Below are 24549 nucleotides of genomic sequence, written 5' to 3'. Positions count from 1 at the left end.
CTTCCCTCTCTCTCTCTCTCTCTCTCTCTGCCTGCCTCTCTGTCTACTTGTGATCTCTCTCTCTCTGTCAAATAAAAAAAAAATCTTAAAAAAAATTAAAAATTAAAAAAAAAAGAGTTAGAAACAACCCCTCCAAATGCTGCTTTCACTCTGGTACCCTGAAGGGCCCTTCCGACTTTCTAAAACCCAATAAGGACAATATACAGAGGAACAGTCCAGAAAGCTTTGCTAGTCTCTAACTAGGAAAAGCAAGTAGGCTCTTCGACAATCTTTCCAAAACCAAACCTAGGAATCAGCCCCCTTTTCCCAGTTTCAATGCTCCTAAGGAGGGCTTTTGTTTTAAGTTAACAAACATGTCCCGTCGCCCAGTGCTCGTGAAGAGCAAAACCAAAGTTTTTGATGTTCGTTGTATTTTTGTAAGGCAGGGTAGAGCCAGGGCCCACACAGAACACCGAGGTGGCCAGTTGTCTGCCACATGAGCCTGGGAGAAGAGAAGGCAGGCCTGCCTGTCTGGCCAGATTTTGAAAAGCCCTGAAATGCACAGGGAGCCCCTTAGTCCAACTTCTCTTTAGGACCGCTGCCTTTGAAATAAGGGTTAACGAAATTGCCACAGGTCAGGGTCAGCGGTCAGGGCCTGTGGATGTGGGAGGAACTCAGACTGAAGGGGCCTCATCCATGGAAAGAGGAACTCTAGCTGTGCTGTTGACAGCATGGAAAGCAGGTAAGGCCCCAGGGCCACTGGGTGACCGTCCCACCACTTGGACATCTGGGGGTGGGCTTTGGGGAAGTGGAGGAATGATTTCCGGGTGTGGAGGTGTTACGTCTGTGGATTTGGAATTTATCCCTGAAATCACTTGTTCAAAGAGCAACTTCCAAGCAGGAGCCCCTCCTCCTAGGTTGTTTTTTGATTTTTTACGTAAACTACATCTGGTCCTTCTCACTTAGGAAGTTTCACTCTGTCCCATAAAATGATTACATGGTAAGGCCACCAAGATTCATTTAATAGGTGAAAAGCAATTTTTAAAAATAGGATAGGATGAATTTAACATGGGATGATATGACCTTCTGGGGAACTTTTTATAGAGAGCTTACATATGTAATTGGAGAGAATTTTGTCTTCTATTTCCATTCATCAGTAGCAAACCAGTGGTTTTTATAAAATTAACATTATAGTATGCTATATAAACATGTTATATGAAATAAAAGTATGTTGAACTGTGAAAAAGTGAAGACTTGGAGTTATTGGCAACCTTTATGTGCACTAAGGAAAACCTGCAGTTAGGCCCCCAAAGTGCTACCCTTCCCTAGCATTTTACTTTGTTTGCCTTTGTGTATATGTTTAGATTGATATTGTAAAGCTAGCTATATGTTTTCCTGCCCTTGACTGACATTTAACACATTTTTCTCAAAGCTTTTTTTTTTTTTACAAAACTCAAAATAAAAAGATTAACTGGCTGAGCTAATCTTCTTTTGCATTTTAAAAGTATCCTGTGATCCTTAAGTCTGTTTCTTGGCCTCATGGGGGGAGGGGGTTCTTTTCTGGGTGGAAGCTATTCCTCTCCAGGTACCCTAGACCCAGGATTGACAAATTAAGGGTAGCTAGACCCTCTGGACCAAATCCCCCCCCCCCGTTTTTGTAAATAAAGTTTTATTGGAATACACTAGGCTCCTTCATTTGCGTAATGTCTGTGACAGCTTTCATGCAGAAAGCTGCATGTGACAGGAGTGAGCGGGGATTTGTGCATTAAGTCTAGACCGTTAACTATCTGACTTCCTACAGCAGAGGATTTTGCCACCCCCTGATTTAGGTGCTTGAAAAACTTGAGTTTCAAAATAGCGTCTAAAAATCACAGCAGCAGACTTCTGAGATGATTTAAATGTGCCTAAAGAAACACTTTAAATCTGGTCTGTGTTGTAACTTCTGACCACAGTCGTCAACAGACTCTGAGTGTTGAATAACTGCTAAGATCCCGGAACTCAATACAGCTTCCTTGATAGTCTTCATGAGTCCCTTTGTATGTAGACTAGCTTTTCCCCGAAACACACAACTGAACTTCATCAAAAAATCAGCATCCTAGCAAAACAAAACAAGTCTTGTCGTTAACATTGACTCCGGAGTCATTTCACAGTATAATTACGAAACCACCAGACAGAAAAACTAGCAAAAGAAAATCTGTCAGCTCATGAGGGGGTTCTCCCACTGCAGGGAGAGAAAGTCCTTTTTTTTTTTAAATTTTATTTATGTATTGACAGATCACAAGTAGGCAGAGAGGCAGGCAGAGAGAGAGGGGGAAGCAGGCTCCCCGCTGAGCAGAGAGCCTGATGCGGGGCTCGATCCCAGGACACAGGACACCGGGATCATGACCTGAGCTGAAGGCAGAGGCTTAACACACTGAGCCACCCAGGCTCTCCAGGAGAGAAAGTACTTCTTAAGAAATTGGTTTAGGGGCAAGTGTAGGGGGAGCTCTTTGAAAAACAGCTGAACAAGTCAGGTTTAAACCAACAGCACTCAGACCTTTTATTTACTATCAAGTAATTTAATCAAGATACACAGGACTGCACTGGGCCTTATTCACATTGATGTCTTGTCCAGACACCCACTGCTGATGGGAAATGGTACCTGATCGTGTCTCTTCTGTTCTGAGAACACCTCCAGCAGAGGCAGGCAGGTTCTGGCTGGGAACGAGAGCTCTTCCTACTGGATGGCCATCATTACCCACACTGTACTGTCATTTCCTTATTGAAAACTTCCTTTCAATCGGTGTGTCGGTCGTCACGGAACAGCATGCGACAGTCCTGCTCTGCCAGCCACACGGCACTTGGTCCCGGGCCGAGTCCCCCCATCTCTGCGAGCGTGCGAGGCTGCCTCCCCGTGAAGCTCCTCCAGGGCTGGGGAGACACGTTGAGTGCCCCAGTTTGTGCTGACTGACCTAGAAGGGAAGGAACAGAGGACATTTTGAACCTCAGAATTCAGAAAGCTCCAGACAGAAAGCCTGTTGAGCTCTGCTGATAAAAAGGCCTCTTCGTTTTTTAAAAATTTTTAAAGGTTTTGACAGAGACATAGCAAGAGAGGAAACACAAGCAGGGGGAGCAGCAGGCAGAGGGAGAAGCAGGCTTCCCACTGAGCAAGGAGCCCGATGCAGGACTCGATCCCAGGACGCTGGGATCGTGACCTGAGCCAAAGGCAGACGCTTAACTGACTGAGCACCAGGCGCTCCATGAAGCCTATAATCTTCCTTCTCTAAGCCACATCTTCCAGGGCTGGAAATCCAGCCCAAATCAGGAACTATCATTTCTGCTCTGGGGACAGGCTGGGAGAAAATGTGACCCAAGAGGGGTTTGGTGAGGATGAAGATGAGGAGAAAAGGGGGGCAACTCTGCCGGTATGACTGTGCTCTCTGCAATGGCTGCTGGGGGGTGGAAGGGGGCACCTGGTGAGGTGAACAGAACGTTCTGAACTCTGCTGGGCAGAGTTGGGGGGGGAGGCGGGGTAGAGCTGGGATCGAAGCTGTACTTTCAGCTTGACTGCGTAACCAGCCCTCCTTCACTTGTGTACTCGTTCACACGTGCCAAGTAAATCACACCAACGACAGCTCTTCTATAAAGCGGAAGCTGCATATAAGCAGCAAGTCCAGCCATTGTCAGATTTCAGTATAATTTAGTTTAATAAAAATCAGTTTCCAGAAGGGCTAACTCTGGTTCCAGATAAAACAGCAAATGCATTTCTCCTTATTCCTTCCACAAAGAGTAACTAAAATCCCCCAACATGCTACAGATGGCAAAGATAAGACTCTGAAGGGTGGGGAAAAGAAGGCCGACTGACTGCAGACCTTGGGCAATGAGGGACACAGAGCAGTGAGTTCCCTCCGTTTTCTTTCTGCTTCCCCCATACACCAAAGACGCCAGCAGGCCAGAAATGCACATGGTCCCAGACCAAAAAGCCCCAAGAAAAGCCTGTTATCGCTAGCTAGAGGACAGGGAAAGGGTCAGCCTAGAAGCCTGAAACTGAGCACCAGACACACAAAATACCCCCTTCTTGTCAGCAGAAGCCTAGTGGGAGGTGAGGACTTCTAGAGTCCCACCCCCACCCAGCAGTAGCCAGGAGGGGCACCCCTTCCTCCACCAGCAGTGTCAGGGAGGCCTGCCAAACCAGAAGATCTAAATAAAATTCAGAGATTCAGATGTATCCCAAATATTCGGGACACCATTAAGAAATCACTTGTCGGGGCGCCTGGGTGGCTCAGTGGGTTAGAGCCTCTGCCTTCGGCTCAGGTCAGGATCCCAGGGTCCTGGGATCGAGCCCCGCATCGGGTTCTCTGCTCAGCGGGGAGCCTGCTTCCTCCTCTCTCTCTGCCTGCCTCTCGGCCTACTTGTGATCTCTGTCTGTCACATAAATAAATAAAATCTTAAAAAAAAAAAAATCACTTGTCAAACCAAGAACCAGGGAAATTTCAACTTGAATGAGAAAAGATGAGTGATAGATGCCAACACTGAAACAACACACATTCTGAAATTATCCTCTCTCATCAGTATGCTTCAGTTAGCCATTAGGAACACACTTGAAACAAATCAAAAAATAAAGTCTTGGCAAAGAAATATATAAAGAAAGAACCAAATAGGATTTTTAGAACTGTGAAGTACAATAACCAAAATTTTACAACCTCACTGGATGGGCTCAGTCGCAGAATAGAGATGACAGAGTAAAGAATTAGTGAATCTGAAAAGAGAGCTGTAGAAATTATCTAATATGAACAGCAGAGAGAAAATTGGGCAAAAAAGGATGAACAGAGCCTCAGGGACCTGTGGTACTACAATAACTGACCTATTCATTTCATTAGAGTTCCAGAAAGAGGAGGACAAGAGATTGAAGCTAAAAAAAAAGTACTTGAAGAAATAGGGCTGAATTGGCAAAAGATGTAAACCTACAGATTCAAGGAGTTGAGTGAACCCCAAAACACAAAGCTACACCAAGATACAGCATAATCCAACTTCAGGGAAGACAAAAAAAATCTTGAGGGCAACTAGAGAGAACTGATGCATTACTCACAGAAGCAATGATTCAAATGTCAGTGGATTTCATATCTGAAAACATGGAGGCCAGAGGAAGTAGCACAATAGTCTGTAAGGGCTGAAAGAAAATGACTGTCAATGCAGAGTTCTGTATCCCATGAGAATATCCTTCAGGAATGGAGGTGAAATAAAGACATTCTCAGATGAAGGAAAACTAAGAGAATGTGTTCCAACAGAACTGCTGTAGAAGAACCACTATAACAAGTTCCTCCAACAGAAAGAAAATGATAAAAGAAGGAAAAGAAGCATTACAAATGAAGAAATAACAGCAGAAAATGGGACTAAATTTAACAGACTATTCTTTTGATTTTAAAGAATTATTTTGATAATTGAAGCAAAAATTATAACACTGTATGATGCAGTTCTTAATATATATATATGTGTGTATACACACACACACACACCCCTAGAGAATTACAAAGGGGACAGGATAAAGGAAACTAAATGGACATGAAGTTTGTATACTTCCACTTGAGGATAGTGAAATGTTGAGACCAGTAGGCTGTGATTAGTTGCATATGGATGATCTAAAGAAAGTACTAAAACAAGCATACAAAGAAAAATACTTTAAAACACTGCAGATAAAATAAAGTTCTTAAACGTATTCATGTAACTCACGGGAAAACACAAACAGGGAGATGGGAACAATAAACAGAGGGAAAAAAGAAATCAAGTTTTAAAAAATGGCAAATTTAAGCCCTATAATATCAATAATTACATTAAATATAAATGGTCTAAATTCACAAATATACAAAAAAGAGACCAGCAGAATGGCTTTAAAATATGGCCCAACAACATGCTGTCTATAAGAAATTCATTTCAAATACGATATAGGGGGCGCCTGGGTGGCTCAGTGGGTTAAGCCGCTGCCTTCGGCTCAGGTCATGATCTCAGGGTCCTGGGATCAAATCCCACATCGGGCTCTCTGCTCAGCAGGGAGCCTGCTTCTCTCTCTCTCTCTCTCTCTCTCTCTCTCTCTGCCTGTCTCTCTGCCTACTTGTGATCTCTCTCTGTCAAATAAATAAAATCTTAAAAAAAAAAACAAATACGATATAGGTGGGTTGAAAGTAAAAGGATGAAAAGGATACACCATAGAGGGGCACCTGGGTGGCTCAGTAGGTTGAACCTCTGCCTTCGGCTCAGGTCATGGTCCCAGTGTCCTGGGATCGAGCCCCACATCTGGCTCTCTGCTCAGCGGGGAGCCCGCTTCCCCCCCCCTCTCTCTCTCTAACTGCTGCTCTGCCTACTTGTGATCTCTGTCTGTCAAATAAATAAATAAAACCTTTAAAAAAAAAGGATACACCATAGAAACATGAATTGAAAGAGGAGTAGGTGGTGTGAGCCCTGGACACTTGCCATGAATGGATCTAATGAGCTGTGGACATATGCTAAGTCTGAGGTCGCCAACCAGCTTACAGGTCTGCAGTTGAAACTGGGTATGGCTGTAAGTTCAGACAGTTGCAGATCACTAAGTGTCCTTATGCTGCAGTGATGCTAACGGTGGCAGATCATTCAGGCCAAGTAAATAAAGAACAAGTCCTTTGAAATGACAATTTCAGAATTTCTACAGGCAGTTCAAAGGAATTGCTACAATTATTGAAACTATGTGAAAACTGATTACTTGGTTGATAAATTGCTATCATCATTCTAAAATCAAAGGCTTCACTTTCTACAACAAAACTTCATAAGGACCAAAGTATATTTATGGAATGAAAATTGCATTTTGGTTTTTCCAATTTTAAAATAATAATCAGAAGGAGGGCACCGTGTTATGATGAACACTGGGTGTTACACGAAACTAATGAATGGAACACTACATAAAAAACTAATGATGTTCTATATGTTAGCTAGCTGAACATTATATATATTATATATATATAAACTACATATATAATATATTTAAACAATATATATGTAAAAAAATATATATTTTGGGGCGCCTGGGTGGTTCAGTGGGTTAAAGCCTCTGCCTTTCGCTCAGGTCATGATCCCAGGGTCCTGGGATCGAGCCCTGCATCGGGCTCTCTGCTTGGCAGGGAGCCTGCTTCCTCCTCTCTCTCTCTCTCTGCCTGCCTCTCTCCCTACTTGTGATCTCTATCTGTCAAATAAATAAATAAAATCTTTAAAATATATATATATTTTAAGGGAAACTATACATATGTATGTATAGTTTCCCTTAAAAATATATATATATTTTAAAGATTTTATTTATTTATTTACATATTTACATTTATTTACATATACATATGTATATTTACATATACATTTACATTATACATATACATACACATACATTATACATTATACATATACATTTACATTTATTTACATATACATATGTATATTTACATATACATTTATTTACATATTTATTTATTTACATATTTACATATGTATATACATACATATGTATGTATAGTTTCCCTTAAAAATAAAATATTAATCAGAAAAACAGGAATTAGTGGTGATCAATGTACAACTTTCTGAATGTACTAAAAGCCACTGAATCAAACACTTTAAAGGGTGAACTCTATGTATGTGAATTATATTGCAATAAAAAACATCATATAAAAAGGGGTGCCTGGGGGGCTCAGTCAGTTGAGTATCCAACTCCTGATTTTGGCTCAGGTCATGATCTCAGGGTCATGAGATCAAGCCCTGCATCAGGCTCCATGCTGGGCATGAAACCTACCTAAGATTCTTGAGCTCCCTCTCACTCTGCCCCTTCCCACCCCTCATGCTCTCTTTCTCTAAAAAAAAAAAAAAAACAATAATAATAATAAAGAAGTGTTGTTATATTAATATCAGATAAAATAGACTTTGGAGCAAAGAAAATTACCAGTAACAACAAAAGACAGTACATAATAGTGAAAGGTTCAACCCACCAACAAGCCATAGCAATCCAAAAGGTCTACATATGCAGCAAACAACAGAACTTCCAGTTTCCTGAAGCAAACCTGAAGAAAAGAAAGGAGAAGCAGACCTGCCCACATTTATACTTGGAAACTTCAATACCGCTCTCTCAACAATTGACAGAATGACTAGACAGAAAATCAACAATGATATAAGGAACTAAATAATGCTATCAACCAAACAAGACTCATTGACATTTATACAACACTCCACCTAATAACAATAGAAACACGTTCTTTAAAAAAAAAAGATTTTATTTATCTGAAAGACACAGAGAAAGCAGAGTGGTGGGAGGGGCAGAGGGAGAAGCCGGCCACCCACTGAGCATGAGCCTGACATGGAGCTCAGTCTCAAAACCCTGAGATCATGACCTGAGCTGAAGACAGATTTTTTTTAAAGATTGATTGATTGATTGATTGATTGATTTGACACAGAGAGACAGCAAGAGAGAGAGAGCATGCAATGAGCATATAAGCAGGGGGAGCAGCAGAGGGAGAGGGAGAAGCAGGCTCTCCACTGATCAGGGAGCCCATCATGGGGCTCAATCCCAGGACCTTGGGATCATGACCTGAGCTGAAGGCTGACACTTAATGACTGAGCCACCCAGGTGCCCCTGAAACACATTTTTTAAAGCATGCATGGAACATCCACAACATTGACCATATCCTGTTTTTCATGAAACAAAATTTCATGAAATCTCAACAGATTTTAAAGAACTGAAATAACAGAGAGAATATGTTTTCTAATGATGGAATCAAACTAAGAATCTATATCTAAAAAGAGGAAATTCTCTAGATCCTTGGAAATTAAAGAACACATAGAATTCTAAGTAAGGGGGCGCCTGGGTGGCTCAGTGGGTTAAGCCGCTGCCTTCGGCTCAGGTCATGATCTCGGGGTCTTGGGATCGAGTCCCACATCGGGCTCTCTGCTCAGCGGGGAGCCTGCTTCCCTCTCTCTCTCTCTGCCTGCCTCTCTACTTGTGATCTCTCTCTGTCAAATAAATAAATAAAATCTTTAAAAAAAAAGAATTCTAAATAATCCATGGAATATTAAACAATACATTGAATTAAAATGAATATGCAATATATCAAAATTTGTGAGACACAGCCAAAGCAGTGCTGAGAGGGAAATTTATAGTATTAGATGTTTACACTACAAATGATGTAAGGTCTCAAATCAATAACCTAAACACCCACCTCCAGAAACTAGGGGAAGATAAAAATAAACACAAATCAAGCAGAGGGAAACAAGAGCAGAAGTCAGTAAAACTGAAAACAGAAAAACAATAGAGAAAAATCACTGAAACAAAAAACTGATTCTTTGAAAAGATTAAGAATTGGATAAATCTCTACCAAGTTTAAAAACAAAAAAAGACAAGACACAGATTACTAATATCATCAATGAAATAGGGGATCCCACTGTAGAACTCACAGACATTAAAAGGATAAAAAACATTAAGAAAAATTTTACATACATAAATTTGACAACTAAGATGAAACGGACCAATTCCTCAGAAAGCACAAACTACCAAAATTCATCTAATATGAAGTAGATAATTTGAAGTTATACAGACCTTAAAAATTGAATCATTAAAACACTCCCAAAGAAGAACTCTCCAGGCCTATATACTTTCAATGGAGAATCCTACCAAATATTTAAAGTAGAATTAACACTAATTCCACACAACCTCTTCCACAAAACTATGAGGCCCGTATTACCTGATACCAAAACTAGACAAATACCCAAAAAAGGAAACAGTATCTCTCATGAACTTAGATGTAAAATCCTCAACTAAGTATTAGTAAATCAAATCCAAGAATATGTGAAAAAATTTATATATCATGACAGAGTGGGGTTTATTCCAGGATGCTGGTTCAGTTTCAATAATCAATCATGTAATCCACCATGTTAACAAACTAAGAAAGAAAAATCAGACAATCACATTAATTGATGCAGAAAAGGCACTACTATCCATTAAAGGCATTTAACTTCTCTTCATGATGTTCAGGAAATAGAAGGAATAGAAGGAAACTGCCTTCAGCAAACCAGGAATAGAAGGAAACTGCCTTAACTTGATTTTTTAAAAAAATTCTACATAAAACCACATCTAACCTCATTCTTTATGGTGAAAGACTTAATGCCTTCCCCCCTAAGATCAGGAACAAGGCAAAGACCTCCGCACTTGCCACTCTTATTCAACAGAATACTAGAAGTCCTAGCCAATGAAATAAGGCAAGAAAAGGAAATAAAAGCCATAGTGACTAGATAGGAAGAAACAAAACTGTCCCTATTTGCAGGTGATAGGATTATATACATAGAAAACCCCAGGGAACACACACATACACACACACACACACACACACACACACACACACACACACACCCAACAAGTGAATTCAACAAGTCTGCAGGATGCAAGATCAATATTAAATATTTGATTTATATATACCAGAAATGAACATTTTAAAACCAGATTTTAAAACTCACACCACATACAATCACTCAAAACAAATGAAAAACTTAGATATAAATCTAACAAAACAAGTAAAGGACTTGTATGCTAAAAACTACAAAACACCAGTAAAAGAAATCAGACAAGATCTGAATCAGTAGAGACACATGACCATGTTCATGTTATCAGAGGACTCAACAGGAAAAGATGTCAATTTCCCCCCAAATTGATCTGTAGAGAGATTTTTAGAAAATTCCTGTCAAATTCCATCAATGCTTTGTGTAGATATAGACTATCTTATTCTTTTTTTCTTTAAAGATTTTATTTACTTATTTGACAGAGATCACAAGTAGGCAGAGAGGCAGGCAGAGAAAGAGGAGGAAGCAGGCTCTCCACGGAGCAGAGAGCCCAGTGCGGGGCTCGATCCCAGGACCCCGAGATCATGACCTGAGCCGAAGGCAGAGGCTTAACCCACTGAGCCACCCAGGCGCCCCTAGACAAGCTTATTCTAAAATTTATGTGGTAAGGCAAAGAAACTAGAATAGCTAAAGCCTTTCTGGAAAAGAATAAAGTTGGAATAATCATTCTATTCAGTGTTAAGATACATATAACTGTATTAATCAGAACAGTGTGGTATTGGTAGAAGGACAGACTCATAGGTCAATGGAGTAGTAAAAGCCCAGAAATAGACCTACATATGTTTATGGCTAACTGATTTTTGACCAAAAAAAAGGAAAAAGCAATCGACTGGAGGAATGATAGTCTTTTCAGTAAATGGTGCAGGAGCAGTTAGACATCCACAAGCAAAAAACTAACCCTTTACCTAAACCTCACACTTTAAACAAAAACTAACCCAAAATGAATCATAGAATTAAATGTAGATAGAGGTAAATTTATCCTAAAATTTATAAGGAAGGATAAAAAATACAAAATATTTATCAGAAAACATAGGAGATAATCCTCGGGACCCTGGGGCTAGGCAAAGAGTTCTTAGACACAGCAGAAAATGCACAATCCACAAAAGAAAAAAATGCAAAGTTGGACCTCATCAAAATTTACGAACTTTTGATTTGCAAAAGATCTTGTTAAGAAGATGAAAACACATGATAAGACACAGGCTGGGAGAAAATATTTGCAACCACATATCTACCAAAGGGCTTTTATCTAGAATATATAAATAACTCTCAAAATTCAAGAGTAAAAAACAAACAATCCAATTAGGAAACAGGCAAAACACCTGAACCAACATTTCACCAAAAGGAGACAGGGATGGCAAATAGGCACACCAAAAGATGTTCAGTATCACTAGGTGTTGGGAAAATGCAAATGGAAACTACAAGGACATATCGCTATACACCTAATAGAACGGCTAAAATACAACACAGCAACAACACCAAATGCTGGTGAGGCTGCACAGAAATCTGATCTCTCATACGCTGCTGGTGGGAATGTCAAATGGTACAGCCACTCTCAAAAACAGTTGGGTAGTTCATTGTAAAAACTAAACATGTGTTTACCATATGATCTAGCAATTGTACTCCGGGCATTCATCCAGGGAGAGGAAATGTTATGTCCGCACAAAAATCTACACACCAATATTCATAGCAGCTTTATTTGTAATAGTTAAAAACTGGAAGCAATGCAAATGTCCTTCAGTGGGTCAATGGTTACACAAACTGTGGTACATCCACACCACGGAGTACTATTCAGCAATGAAAAGGAATGAACTACTGATACATGGGACAACTGGTGACTCTCCAGAGAATTCTGCTGAGAACAGATGATCTGAAAAGGTCACATAGTGCATGGTTCCACTTATCTAACAATCTTGAAGTAACACAATTATAGAGATGGTGAAGAGATTAATGTTTGCCAGGGAAAGATGGGATTGGGGGGGGGGGGTCTATGATTATAAAGGGGTGGCCCAGAAGATTTTCTTTATGCTGATGGAACACTTCTGTATGTTGACTGCGGTAGTGTTCACACATATCTATACGTGACCAGATTACACAGGTCTGTGTGTGCACACACACACACACACAAAATGAGTGCATATAAAAACTGTCTAAAACTGAGGTCTGTAGATCGGACCAAGGTCAACTTCCTGGTACTTATAGTGACCTACGCAAAAGATGTGAACTCTGGGTAAAGCTGGGTGAAGGATACAGCAGACCTCCCTGTACTGTTTTTGCAGCTTCCTAGGGGTCTGTAATTATTAATTTAAAAAAAGAGTTCCTCTGCCCCTGTTTCTTTGTGCAATGTGTTCAGTTCTCTGTTTGGGTTGTTTTAAAGACCCAGCAACAACGTGGCAGTAACTCAGGTCAATTTTCCGTCAATGACTCGCCAAGTGTGAAATGCTGCCTGTTCAGAGCCCATGTCCCGACCAATGTCCCATTTATGGAGGTGCTACTGGCCCAAACCCTAGACCCCAAAGCACTCTTTAAGTCCTTTAACTAAAAATATTTTTTTAAAAATTCATTTTATCTCCCTGAAAGCTGCTTCCCATTCATGTTCAGATTCTTTTTTTTTTATCAAATCACTGGCCATCGCTTCTCGACCTTTTGGCTACGATCAAATGTATCAAATCACTGGCCAGAGAGTGTGGGAGGAGAAGCGCTCTGAGAGCTCTGTGATTGCCCCTCTGGGGTCCGTGAAGAACTGTGCCGGAGTCCGGCCAGTCTGAGCTGGCAGTACACTTTGTGCCCACAGCAATCTGACGAGGCCCCTTCCTTCTTTGTGCTGCAAATGGGTTCCTATCCTCCTACAGTTCCTGAAAGTCACTGAACCCGGGCAGGGATGCTCAGACACCTTCCAGTTCTGACGACTACCTCCATGGAGCCTACGGCCCTCAAGCAAAACCTAAAAAAAAATCCTCTCAGTTAATTTCCTAACATTTTCCCATTATTTTGGGTTGTGGGTCTTTTTTGTTGTTGTTTTGTTTTGCTTTTTTTTTTTAAGATTTTATTTATTTATTTGACAGACGGAGATCACAAGTAGGCAGAGAGGCAGGCAGAGAGAGAGGAAGGAAAGCAGGCTCCCCGCTACGCAGGGAGCCCGATATGGGGTTCGGTCCCAGGACCCCGGGATCATGACCTGAGCTGAAGGCAGAGGCTTTAACCCACTGAGCCACCCAGGTGCCCCAATGTTTTGCTTGTTTTTGAAAGAGAGAGAGAGAGTACGTGCACAAAGTGGGGGGTGGGAGAGGGAGAGAGAGAGAGAATTTAAAAAGACTCCCAGCTGAGCTCGAAGCCTGAGGCAGGGCTCAATCTCAGGACCTGAGCCGGAAATCAAGGGTTGGACGCTTAACCGCCTGAACCACCCAGGCGCCCATTGGGTTGTGTTTAAAACATAAACATATCCATGAATTCTTAATGTGCTTTTCTCCCAAATTCTTAAGCCCCGGTGTCTAGATAAAAGACTAAGGTTTTAATTCACTCCAGATCTCATTCTTCATAATACTTTGGGGCCCTATTCATTTGAAGCTACAAAGTATTCAACTTTATGTGCCAATTTAAAAACCAAACCCTCGGTTTATCAGCAAGCTACAGTGACCAAGTACCTAGCATTTCCTCCCACCCCTTTTTTTCAGCTGTTGGATGTTTGACAATGAAGAATTCAGTTTGAAGCTACTAAAATTCTTAGCTCAAAGGATTCCCATTTACCTAGAATCTGGAGAAAATAAAAATGTTTACTGCTGGGGCGCCTGGGTGGCTCAGTGGGTTAAAGCCTCTGCCTTTCGCTCAGGTCATGATCCCAGGGTCCTGGGATCGAGCCCCGCATCGGGCTCTCTGCTTGGCAGGGAGCCTGCTTCCTCCTCTCTCTCTGCCTGCCTCTCTCCCTACTTGTGATCTCTCTCTCTGTCAAATAAATAAATAAATAAATCTTTAAAAAAAAAAATGTTTACTGCTGCCTCCAGCACCTGAAATGAGTTTAGACCCTTCTGGATATTCTGAAGATGAAAGTATTTCAAGACCTCTCGTGGGCTCTCTGTCCTGTTCTGTGGATCTGTGTGTCTGCTTCTGTGCCAGAGCTACACCGCTTTGATGACTACCCCTTTGCAGTACACTCTTCTTCAAAATTGCTCTTACTGTTCCGGCAGGGTGCCTTCAAGTTCTGTACAGATGTTAGGACTATTTGTTCTAGTCTTGTGAAAAATGATATTTGTCCAAGAAGACATAAAGATGGCCAACAGACACGTGAAAAGATGCTCGAGGGATGCTTGGGTGGTGCAGTCCGTTAAGCATGCGACTCTCGGTTTCAGACCAGGTCATGGTTTCTCAGGTCCTGAAATCAAGCCCCGAGTCTGGTTCTGCCTCAGTGCAGAGTCGGATTAAGGCTTTCCCTCCCTGTCTGCTCCTCCCCTGCAAACTCTCTCTCTCTCTTTCTCTCCCTCTAATAAACAAATAAATCTTTTTTTAAAAAAAAGATGTTCGACATCACCAACCACCAGGAAAATGCAACAAAGCCACAATGAAGATACTACCACACACCCGTCCGATTGGCTTGTATCCAAAAGACAAGAAGTAGTAAGTATTGGCGAGGATGTAGAGAAAGGGGAAGCCTTGTGCACTGTGGGTGGGAATGCAAGCAGGTGCAGCCACTGCAGAAAACAGTACGGAGGTTCCTCAGAAAGCTAAAAGAACTACCCTATGATCCAGCAGTTCCATTTCTGGGTATTTAGCCAGAGAAAATGAAAATACTAACTCAGAAAGACATATGCATCTCCATGTTCACGGCAGCATTATTAACAGCCAAGACACGGAAGGAGGCTTACCCTTCATACTACTGAGACTCTAAGAATCTCAAGAGCGCCTGGGTGGCTCTGGGTTAAGTGGCTGCCTTCAGCTCAGGTCATGTTCTCAGGGTCCTGGGATCAAGCCCCCCATTGGGCTCTCTGCTCAGTGGGGAGCCTGCTTCACCCTCTCCCTTGTCCCTCCCCCTGCTTGTGCTAAGTAAATAAAAATATTTGAAAAGACCTATCCTGTATGATAACAGAAAACAGATAGTAAAACTGTCTTAGTGCAATTTATTTACAGAATTCTAGAGATTCCAGTATATCACCGTTGTGTGAAGCACTGGAAAACGGTTGTTCTCAAAATACGTTGCACTGAGGTGTGAAATCTTTCCGTACCACTCAATTCACAAATTCGCTTGCACTTAAAGAAAGAAAGAAAAGAAAAGAAAGAAAGATCATGTGCTTAAAGATTCAAAGTCATACTCCAAAGACCTGGGTGTATTTGACCTCCTTTGCTGCAGTTGCCCAGGTCTTATAAACGACCAGCCGGGCCCTGCTTGCGGCGGGCTGCCCCACGAGCCCGGCGGCAATCGAGGGGAGCAGCGGAGCTCCACCGCGTCCGGCTGGCAGTTGGCTCGGCTCCCGGCGCTGCGGCTCCCGGCGCTGCGGAGGAGCAACTCAGGAAGACGGAAGACGCTCTTAGCATTTTAATCACAGTTTTGTCGACCTCTGAGGCCGGGAAGGGGGAGGGAGGAAGAACGGACTTCCTGCTGGCGTTCAAGTTTGGGAAGAGTCAACAGAGGATCGTGCAGCCCCGCCGCTCTGGGCGGCCCTCCTCACCCCACGGGGAAGCAGGTACCCGCGCCCCCCTGCCCCCCCCCCCCAGGACATCTGCGAGCTTTCCCTCCTCCAACTGCACTTGTAGATTTTCAGCCGCCCTTCTTCCAAGCGTTTCTGGGCGTCGTCGCCTCCGGAGGTACCCCCCCAGCCCCCCCCCCCCCGTCCCCGCCCACACACTTGTGCCAGGTGAGGCACCCTGGGGGGACGACCACAAGCTGCTTCACAGATGCTCCGAGTTGGTGCCGGGCCCTGGTGCCTGGGCTCAGATTTCCGGGCATTCAGCCGGGCCCTTATCACAGGCGAATGACTTGCCAGCCCATTGTGACAGCCTTCCTCCTGGACCCACTCCAGGACAAATGGGTCGCGAACGGGCGTTAGTCTCCTTCTTGGGGGCCACGGGTCCTCGCGGGGACTTCTCCCAACATCCCACCCCGGCCCCGGCCTCTCGGGATGAGGTTACTGCCCAAGATCCTCTGTCGCCCCGAAGACCAAGCTTTCTTAACCTTCCTGTTTTCACCTCAAATCGGTGATATGCGGGGCTAAGGAAAACGGAAATGACTGACAATGTTTACGACAATAGGGCCATTAAGTTGTTGGGGGTGTTTTGTTTTTTTGCGGTTTTTTTTTTTTTTTTTTTAAGGGAGTTGCTTGGGGATAACGTGAAAATACTTGCAAACCCAGAAATGTCAAAGTGCAAGCATTCCCTCACTGTGACTCTCAGGCGAAATGTAATAGGAAACATTTAGTTTGCTCAGGCAACCGCACCCCCCAAATTGCCTAGAAATGTACTTAAATAGCCTGAATGGTATAAAGTATTTCCAGACTTTCAGTGTGAAAAATTAAGTGGCAGGGAGAGGGGGCTGTTGCCAGTACATTTGCACTAAGTTGTACTTAATACTAAACAACTCTCACTTCAGGTGAAAATGGAGTCAAACAAAACAAAACAAAAACCCAGACAGACAGACAAAACTTTCTTGCCTGGGGAGCAGAGGGAGAAACTAAGGGAGAAGCCACCTTGCTTCTGGAGGAAGCTTCTGGAGATGAGCTGCCCCCCAGCACCTTGCTGCTCAGTAAGCAGAAAAGACTCCCTTCTCCGCTCCAGAATTCTAAGGAAAACCTCAAGCCATGCGAGGCATTCACTGGTCAAGTCCCAGAGTCAGCCAGGGCAGAACTAAATGGCCATTCCATTTCCTCACCAGTGACAGGATAAAATAATAACATGCTTCTAGTTTGATCATGCTCCCCCCCAACACACACACCCAGAGAAAAACATCCCAAGTTTCTGAGCTCACTGGAGAACAAAATGAATGCGCTCCAAACCAGTATTTATGAAGCCTGGAAACAGCTGAGTCTGCTTAGTCGGCTTTTGTTTTTTTCCTTCATTGAGCTGCTCAGAGGTATAATTTTAATTGGCATACATAATTGCTTTTGTGAGTAAAGTCGTTCCCCACTCAAATAAAGGAACTGAGTCAGTAGCTTAGAATAAACATTCGATCGCCCACCTGCACGTGTTTGTCATCTACCAAGTGGGGGGCAGCCGGGTTAGTGGGGGCTGAAGGGCTAGGAAGTAACGGGAGCTGGCGTCCATTCAGGCGGCCCTCTGGACCCCACGGGGCTGTTGGTTAATGGAGTGGATGAAGGTGGGGTTGTCACTGGGGTCGGCCTCCACATTCAGCTGGGAAGTCTGCTCCAGATTCCCTCTCTCCCCCTCTGCCTGCCACTCCCCCAGCCCCTCGTTCATTTGCTCATTCTCTCTCTCCCAAATAAATAGATCTTTAAAAGCAAAGGGCTTGGGATGCCTGAGTGGCTCAGTGGGTTAAGCCTCTGCCTTCGGCTCAGGTCATGATCTCGGGGACATGGGATTGAGTCCCGCACCGGGCTTGCTGCTCAGCAGGGAGCCTGCTTCCCTCTCTCTCTCTGCCTGCCTCTCTGCCTACTTGTGATCTCTCTGTCAAATAAATAAATACAATCTTTTTTTTAAGATTTTATTTATTTAATTGACAGAGAAAGAGAGCCATCACAAGTAGACAGAGACGCAGGCAGAGAGAGAGGGGGAAGCAGGCTCCCTGCCAAGCAGAGAGCCCGATGCGGGACTCGATCCCAGCACCCTGGGATCATGACCTGAGCTGAAGGCAGAGGTTTAACCCACTGAGCCACCCAGGTGCCCAGTAAATACAATCTTTTAAAAAAATTAAAAAATTAATAAAAACAAAGGGCTTAACAGCAGAGAGCAGGTTCATGTTGGCACAGGATGTGGGAGCAGGTAAACCAGCCCTCCCCCAGGCCCGCAGGACTGCTAGAGACTGCCAGAGACTGCTGTATTTAGGAGCAGGACGCGAATTTTTCCTGAGCTCAGAACTATTTCACTTTCCCTTTGTTGAGAAATAAAAAATAAAATGAATTTAAAAGGCGCTCAGTAATGCTGGGAATTCTGTTGTTCCTTGGCAGGGTGTGTTGTGTGGGTTTATTTTCAGCCAACCATGTCCTCTTTGCAAAACAGTCCCCTTTGCCATCCCTAGCTGGGGAAAGTGGGGGGAGGGGGCAGAGCGCACAGGAGGGCAACAACTGTTTGCAGAACCTGAAAAATGCATTATTTTCCTTTATTACCTCAGTGTTGGTGATACCCTTTTCTAGAGCAAGAAACAGCATCTACTTTATTGCTCCTACAGTCCGTATATTCAACAGATGCCAGCTCTAGGCTGTGTGAAAGGAAGTCCTATTTTTGTTTGCTTTTTTTAAAATTTAAATTCAATCAGCCAACTGATAGTACATCATTAGTTTTCGGGTATAGTGCTCAATAAATTATCAGTTGTGAATCACACCCGGTGCTCACCCAAACCTGTGTGCTCCTTAATGCCCATCCCCCTGTTACCCCCACCCCCCCATCCCCCTCCCCTCCAGCAGCCGTCTCTTTTCCAGAGTTTAGAGTCCTGGAAGTCCTATTTTTAAAAAATTATCTTGGTTCTAGTCTTTTTGGCTTACTGTTCCCATAATTTCTCTGAAGCACTGACGAGTCCTTTCTTGTAAAGCCTGGTCTCAGTCATGGGGCGGGGGAGTGACCTCAAAAGCTCTGGGGTCTTTTTCCTTACTGCTCCCCTGGTCTCTATGCTCTAGAAGAGCTGCTTCGGTTAGCCCCCCTAAGTTCATGCTGGGGGCTGCTCCTAACGTCCCTCAGTTTGTCATCTTTACAAGAACTCGTGGTCTCAAACCCCTACCAGCTCCCCATACCTCCCAAGTGACAGTCCGGTTCTATTTTCGACTTTCGGTTCAGGCTGGTTTCTCTGCTTCCCGCCTGCTGGTTACCATGACCCAAGGACACCCATCACACAATGTTCATCTCTCCAAGCTGGCCCTTGAGACACTGGCGTGTCAGACCAGATTTGAGGCCTCTTGCTGGCAGGGCCCAGGAACTGCCCTGTGCCTTCTGGGGTTCCTTTTTACACCTGCTTTAAGGGCTTAACAGAAAGTGCTTCCATTCCACACAAAAACCGCCCCCCTCAACCCCGTCTGCCTCAGTGGCTGTTTCCAGAATGTCGTTCTGTGGCAAAGCTCCTTGCCTCTCACGTTGATTTCAGGGGAGGGGAGTCTGTTCCCTCTGAACACGGTCATTCATCCTTGAAGGCAAACATGGTGGTTGTGCTTATCGCCTCTTAACCCCCTGAGAAATAGCCACTGTCAGCCAATGCTCTCCTCTCTCCTCGGCATCCGGCATCCGACGGGTCTTTAATGTGAATGAGGCCAGCTGCAGAGGTCACACCCGGTTGCTGGCAAGGTGCCTGTAGGCTGGGGAGGGGGGCGCGGAGCAAAGCTGAAGGGTTCCAGTTCTCACGGGGACATCACTGAGCTCTGCGACTTTTCTCCAATTGAAACTGTTTCCTGTTCAGCTCCCAAATGGTTCTCCACTTCCCCGTGTTCTTGAACTTGGGCCAGGGCTAGTTCTTAGTCCTTACAGTTCTTATTCTATACCGCACCTAGGCCGAAATGCTTCTTTCAACAGAAAATTCCTTCAGCTCCACTAAGAGGCTGAGGAGCCAGGAGACCTCACAGAGAGAGGTTCATTTCTAAGTCACCTTGTTCAGCTGGAACAGTGGGGCCAGGAAAATGAGACCAGCTTGCTTTTTTACTTTCTATTCTTCTCTGGGCTGTTCACGCGGAGGGCAGCCTGAGAAAAAGCAGACTGAGGAATTTTAAGCCAGCTGCTTATAAATGTTTTTTAAAAGCATTGCTCAGACTATTTATATTACATTTGTATTCATGGGAAGAGAATCTCTGCCCAGACTGAAAAAACCTCTTTGAAAACCCTCTGAATCCTGTCTGGACAACTGCAAATGGGCACTTCTGCCCTCCCCCCCATAACCCAGACTACAAACAGGGCTCTCAGGAGCACAGAGAAAACATAGCAAGGGTTAAACCTTATTTAAAAATCAGCCAAATCCGGGGTGTCTGGGTGGCTCAGTGGGTTAATTTAAGCGCTGCCTTCAGCTCAGGTCATGACCCCAGGGTCCTGGGATCAAGCCCCTCAGCATCCGGTTCCCTGCTGGGCAGGGGGTGAGGGGGAGCCGGCTTCTCCCTCTCCCTCTGCCACTCTGTCAAGTATTGCATATAGTTTTTTAAAAAAGGTGATCAGGTTTTTTAAGATTTTTTGTTTATTTATTTGACAGACAGAGATCACAGGTAGGCAGAAAGGGGGGGGCAGGCTCCCCACTGAGCAGAGAGCCCAATGGGGGGGCTCAATCCCAGGACCCTGAGATCAGGACCTGAGCCGAAGGCAGAGGCTTAACCCACTGAGCCATCCAGGCACCCCAAAAGGTGATCAGTTTTATTTCAAAGCATTTCCGGTCCTTCCAAAGGATCCCAGGAATGCCGCCTGCCAAATATATGGGGGCTGCAGGAGGGCTAAGAAGGAGACTTCGTCTGGGCATCCTGGTCACCACAACCCAAGGTGCGGCACTCCTTCACCATCTGAGATGCACTGTGGGGTCAGAGAGAGCCAGGGTTCAGGCAGGAAGCGTTTTTTCCACCCACCACACTGGCCAGAATGAAAACATTCGGCAAAATCCATGTTGGTGAAAATCTGGGACACAGACACTCCCAGAAACAGCTGGTGGGAGTGAACACTGGTGAAGAACTTTACCTCTCCAAATGCAAACCGTGTACACCCTTTGCTACAATAAGGTCACCCTACTGTAGATGTTTTTCTTAGAGATATACTTACATGTGTGCACACGACACTACAGAAAATGTAGCAATGAACTGTTGGGACTAGGAACTAGCTGAATATGTTATAATACACTCCTATGATGTTTAACTAGGCTTCGTTATTTTATTTCTGTAACCTCTATTTAAAAAAAAACCTAAGTACATTTTATTTAATTTATGTTTGGGGGGGGGGCGGGGAACGGTAGAAGGAAGAGGGAGAGAATCTCAGGCAGAGTCCTCGCTGAGCACGGAGCCCAATGTGGGGCTCAATCTCATGACCCAGAGATCATGACCTGAGCCCAAATCAAGCCACCCAGGCACCTCTATTTCTGTAACCTTTAGATCATACCTCACAAATAAGATTTTGTCGCAGCTGGATTTAGTGGAAACAGAAGAATCAAGTCCTGTAACCTTTAGATCATACCTCACAAATAAGATTTTGTCGCAGCTGGATTTAGTGGAAACAGAGGAATCAAGTCCATGATTTTCTGCAACACTGGTACAAAAAAGGCCAGGGAACGATGCCTTAGAAAAGATGATTCATAGAAGACCATCAGAAAAGCCCCTAAGCAAAAGCTAAATAATTCATCATTATGTTTAATATGAATAGGTACAGATTTATTACAGTGATCTGGCATTAAGCTCCTTGCTCAAGCCCATACATCTTTCCAAAAACATTACGGATCCTCTAAAGGATAAATGCATGAACTCAGCAGCACTTTAGACGCTGCTAGCTGCTGGAACATTCCATAGAAAAATGGAAAACAATTTTGTGAGAAGACGATGGCAACAAACAGCAGCCAGTATTCTCAGGCTTTCAAATTACCAAAGAGCATATACAATTTTAGTCTAGAAAAAGTCCACATTTTTTGGGAAAATTAAAGTTTTAGAATGAAAATCAACCTCCCCTCGCCTCTTTAACAGGCACAGAGATACTGGAAAAAGTTCCTAAAAATCCAACTACATAGTTTACAGAAAGAAAAACATGCCCTTATTAGTTATTAAATGCAGTCCACCCACAGACTCTTAAAACACGGGTGCTGCTCAGGCCCTCGGCTGGTGGCCAGGAGCTGGGAGGGTGGGCGGAAAGCAGCAAACAAGTTCCCCAGATGTGTTTTCTCCAGCGCCTGATCGACTTCAGGTACCTGTCCAAAATAGAGATTTAGGAACGCCTGGGTGGCTCAGTCGGCTAAGCATCTGCCTTCGGCTCAGGTCATGATCCCAGGGTCCTGGGATCGAGCCCTGTGTTGGTTGGGGCAGGGAGCCTGCTTCTCCCACTCCTTTGGCTGCTCCCCCTGCTTGTGCACATGGCGCGCGCACGCTCTCTCTCTCTCTCTCTCTCTCTCTCAGGCAAATAAATAAATAAAATATTTTTTAAAACCAAATAGTAATTGAGAATCTGGAATTTGTGAATTCTCTTCACTGTCTTCTTCAAAGTCACGTTTTGGAAAATCTCATCGTTGCTGTCAGGTTTCTGAACTTGAGCAGAAACCCGTTTCGGTCAAGCCCCGCTAACTAGTTGCCCACAAATGGTGGAAATGGACATTGGTGTGGCCACTTAATGGAAAAAGGTGTGGCGATTCTTCAAAAAAAAAAAGAAAATTAGAGCTGCCCTGCGATCCGGGAATTCCACTGCCGGGTACTTATGCAAAGGAAAGATAAACACTAACTCAGAAAGCTATCTGCTCCCCCATGTTCACTGCATCGTCATTCACAGGAGCCCAGCCCGAGCAGCCACCTAAGCACCCATCAACGTGTGAATGCACAAAGACAACGTGTCTTGTCCCTATACAGTGGCATATCAGTCAGCCATAAACCAGAAGGAAACTTGTCACTTGTGAGAGTCTGGATGGATCTTGAGGATAGTATGTTTACGAAATAAGTCAGAGAAAGACAAATACCTTAGGACCTTCCTTATATGTGGAATCTGAAAACAAACTCAGAGAGAGAACAGGCTGGTAGTTGCCGGAGCCAGACGGCAGGCGGTAGGCGAAAGGGGTGAAGGGGATTGAAAGGCACACACTTCCAGGTCGAAAATGAATGATTCATGGAGATGTCGTGTACAGCACAGCGACTGTAGTTAATAACACTAGAAGGCATATTTCAAGGTTGATAAGAGAACAGATCTTAAAAGTTCTCATCCCAAGGAAGAACATGGTTAACTAGGCTGTGATCCTTTCACAATATACACAAATACAGAATCACCACACCGTGTACCTGAAACTAATATGACATTCTAAGTCAGTTCTATCTCAATGGAAAACATTTAAGGAGTTAAAATTGAAAAGACTTAACTATCCCCAAAAGGGCAAAATAAGTTTGAACTTGCAGAAAACGTTTTCTAGACAAATACCACAAGAAATGTATTTCTTCTAGGAAATACATGTGGTTGCTTCTAGAAAGTAAGACTCATGGGTGGTATTTTATATCCTTCTATGATAGCACTGTTGAACTCCTTTTCACCACGTGCTTATAGGATTTCGAAAAACGCTTGGGGGTGTTAGTCTCAACATAGAGAGCACCTGATTTCAATCCACTGTGTTATCCTTGTCAGTTACCCAGCCTCTCTGGGCTTGTTTCGCCGTCCACAGATGGGGATGCCACGCACCTCGTAAAGCAGCCCCGAGGACTAACAACACACATGAAGCGAGTAACACCGTGCCCAAGACAGGCGTGCAATAAACGTACGTCACCTCCCCTTAGCTCTGAGGAACCCTGGAGATCCTCTTAACCTCTATTCTTACCGGCAAGAACGCTAAAGCCAAAAAGGTTTAGGGGCTCACCCCAGGTCAATGAGAAGTAACCAGGAGAGCCAGGCCCTCAAGCCTGTGTTCCCATACCTTAACATAAAAGCCGATTTCATACGCACTAAAGAATGACTCTGGAACTACCTTGTGGCCACACCTCACTTTGGTAGGACCAGCCTCCTCCCTTGCCTCCTGCACCAGACTGGGGGAGTCTAGATTTTTCCCCAAACACCAAATCCACCAGTAACTGAGGGGGTCCTGCCTGGGAAGGCAGCCCCGTAGGGGGCTCCAATTATGTCTCAATCAAAGGCAGCACTAACCCCGCAAGGAGAAAGTAAGGATTTGGATGTGGGTGTGTTTTAAGAAAGACTGTTCCATCTTACTGTGCAGGTCAGCTACCCAGATATCCATCCATGTGTACCCTGCCCAAACACACACCCCATCCTAATTTCCAGCCCTCTGACTTGAATACAGCTCCTGCCTTGACTTAGATCAGGAGTGAGTTTGGTTTTTTAAAGATTTATTTGAGAGAGGGAGAGTGCACATGCGCGAGAGCACGTGAGCAGGAGGAGGAGCAGAGGGAGAGGGAGAAG

General features: G+C 44.0%; 1 protein-coding gene and 1 pseudogene across 2 annotated transcripts in view; one reads left to right on the top strand and one right to left on the bottom strand.

The window, feature by feature from the left end:
* Positions 1 to 2454: 2454 nt before the first annotated feature.
* Positions 2455 to 24549, bottom strand: part of CHST7 (carbohydrate sulfotransferase 7) — a 30009-nt gene continuing 7914 nt past the window's right edge. Inside the window, exon 2 of one of the 2 annotated variants that reach the window (XM_045994575.1) lies at positions 2455 to 2930. The gene's annotated coding sequence lies outside the window, so the exon portion shown is untranslated. Of the gene's footprint in view, positions 2931 to 19665; positions 19982 to 24549 lie in introns of those variants that run through there. The other variant, XM_045994576.1, reaches the window with a different exon arrangement.
* Positions 6509 to 6680, top strand: LOC123934456 (annotated as a pseudogene).

Source organism: Meles meles, chromosome X (assembly GCF_922984935.1).
Source record: "Meles meles chromosome X, mMelMel3.1 paternal haplotype, whole genome shotgun sequence".
NCBI classification, from domain to species: Eukaryota; Metazoa; Chordata; class Mammalia; order Carnivora; family Mustelidae; genus Meles; species Meles meles.
Note: the sequence above shows the minus strand (reverse complement) of the source record. Positions and strands in the feature narration are given on the sequence as shown.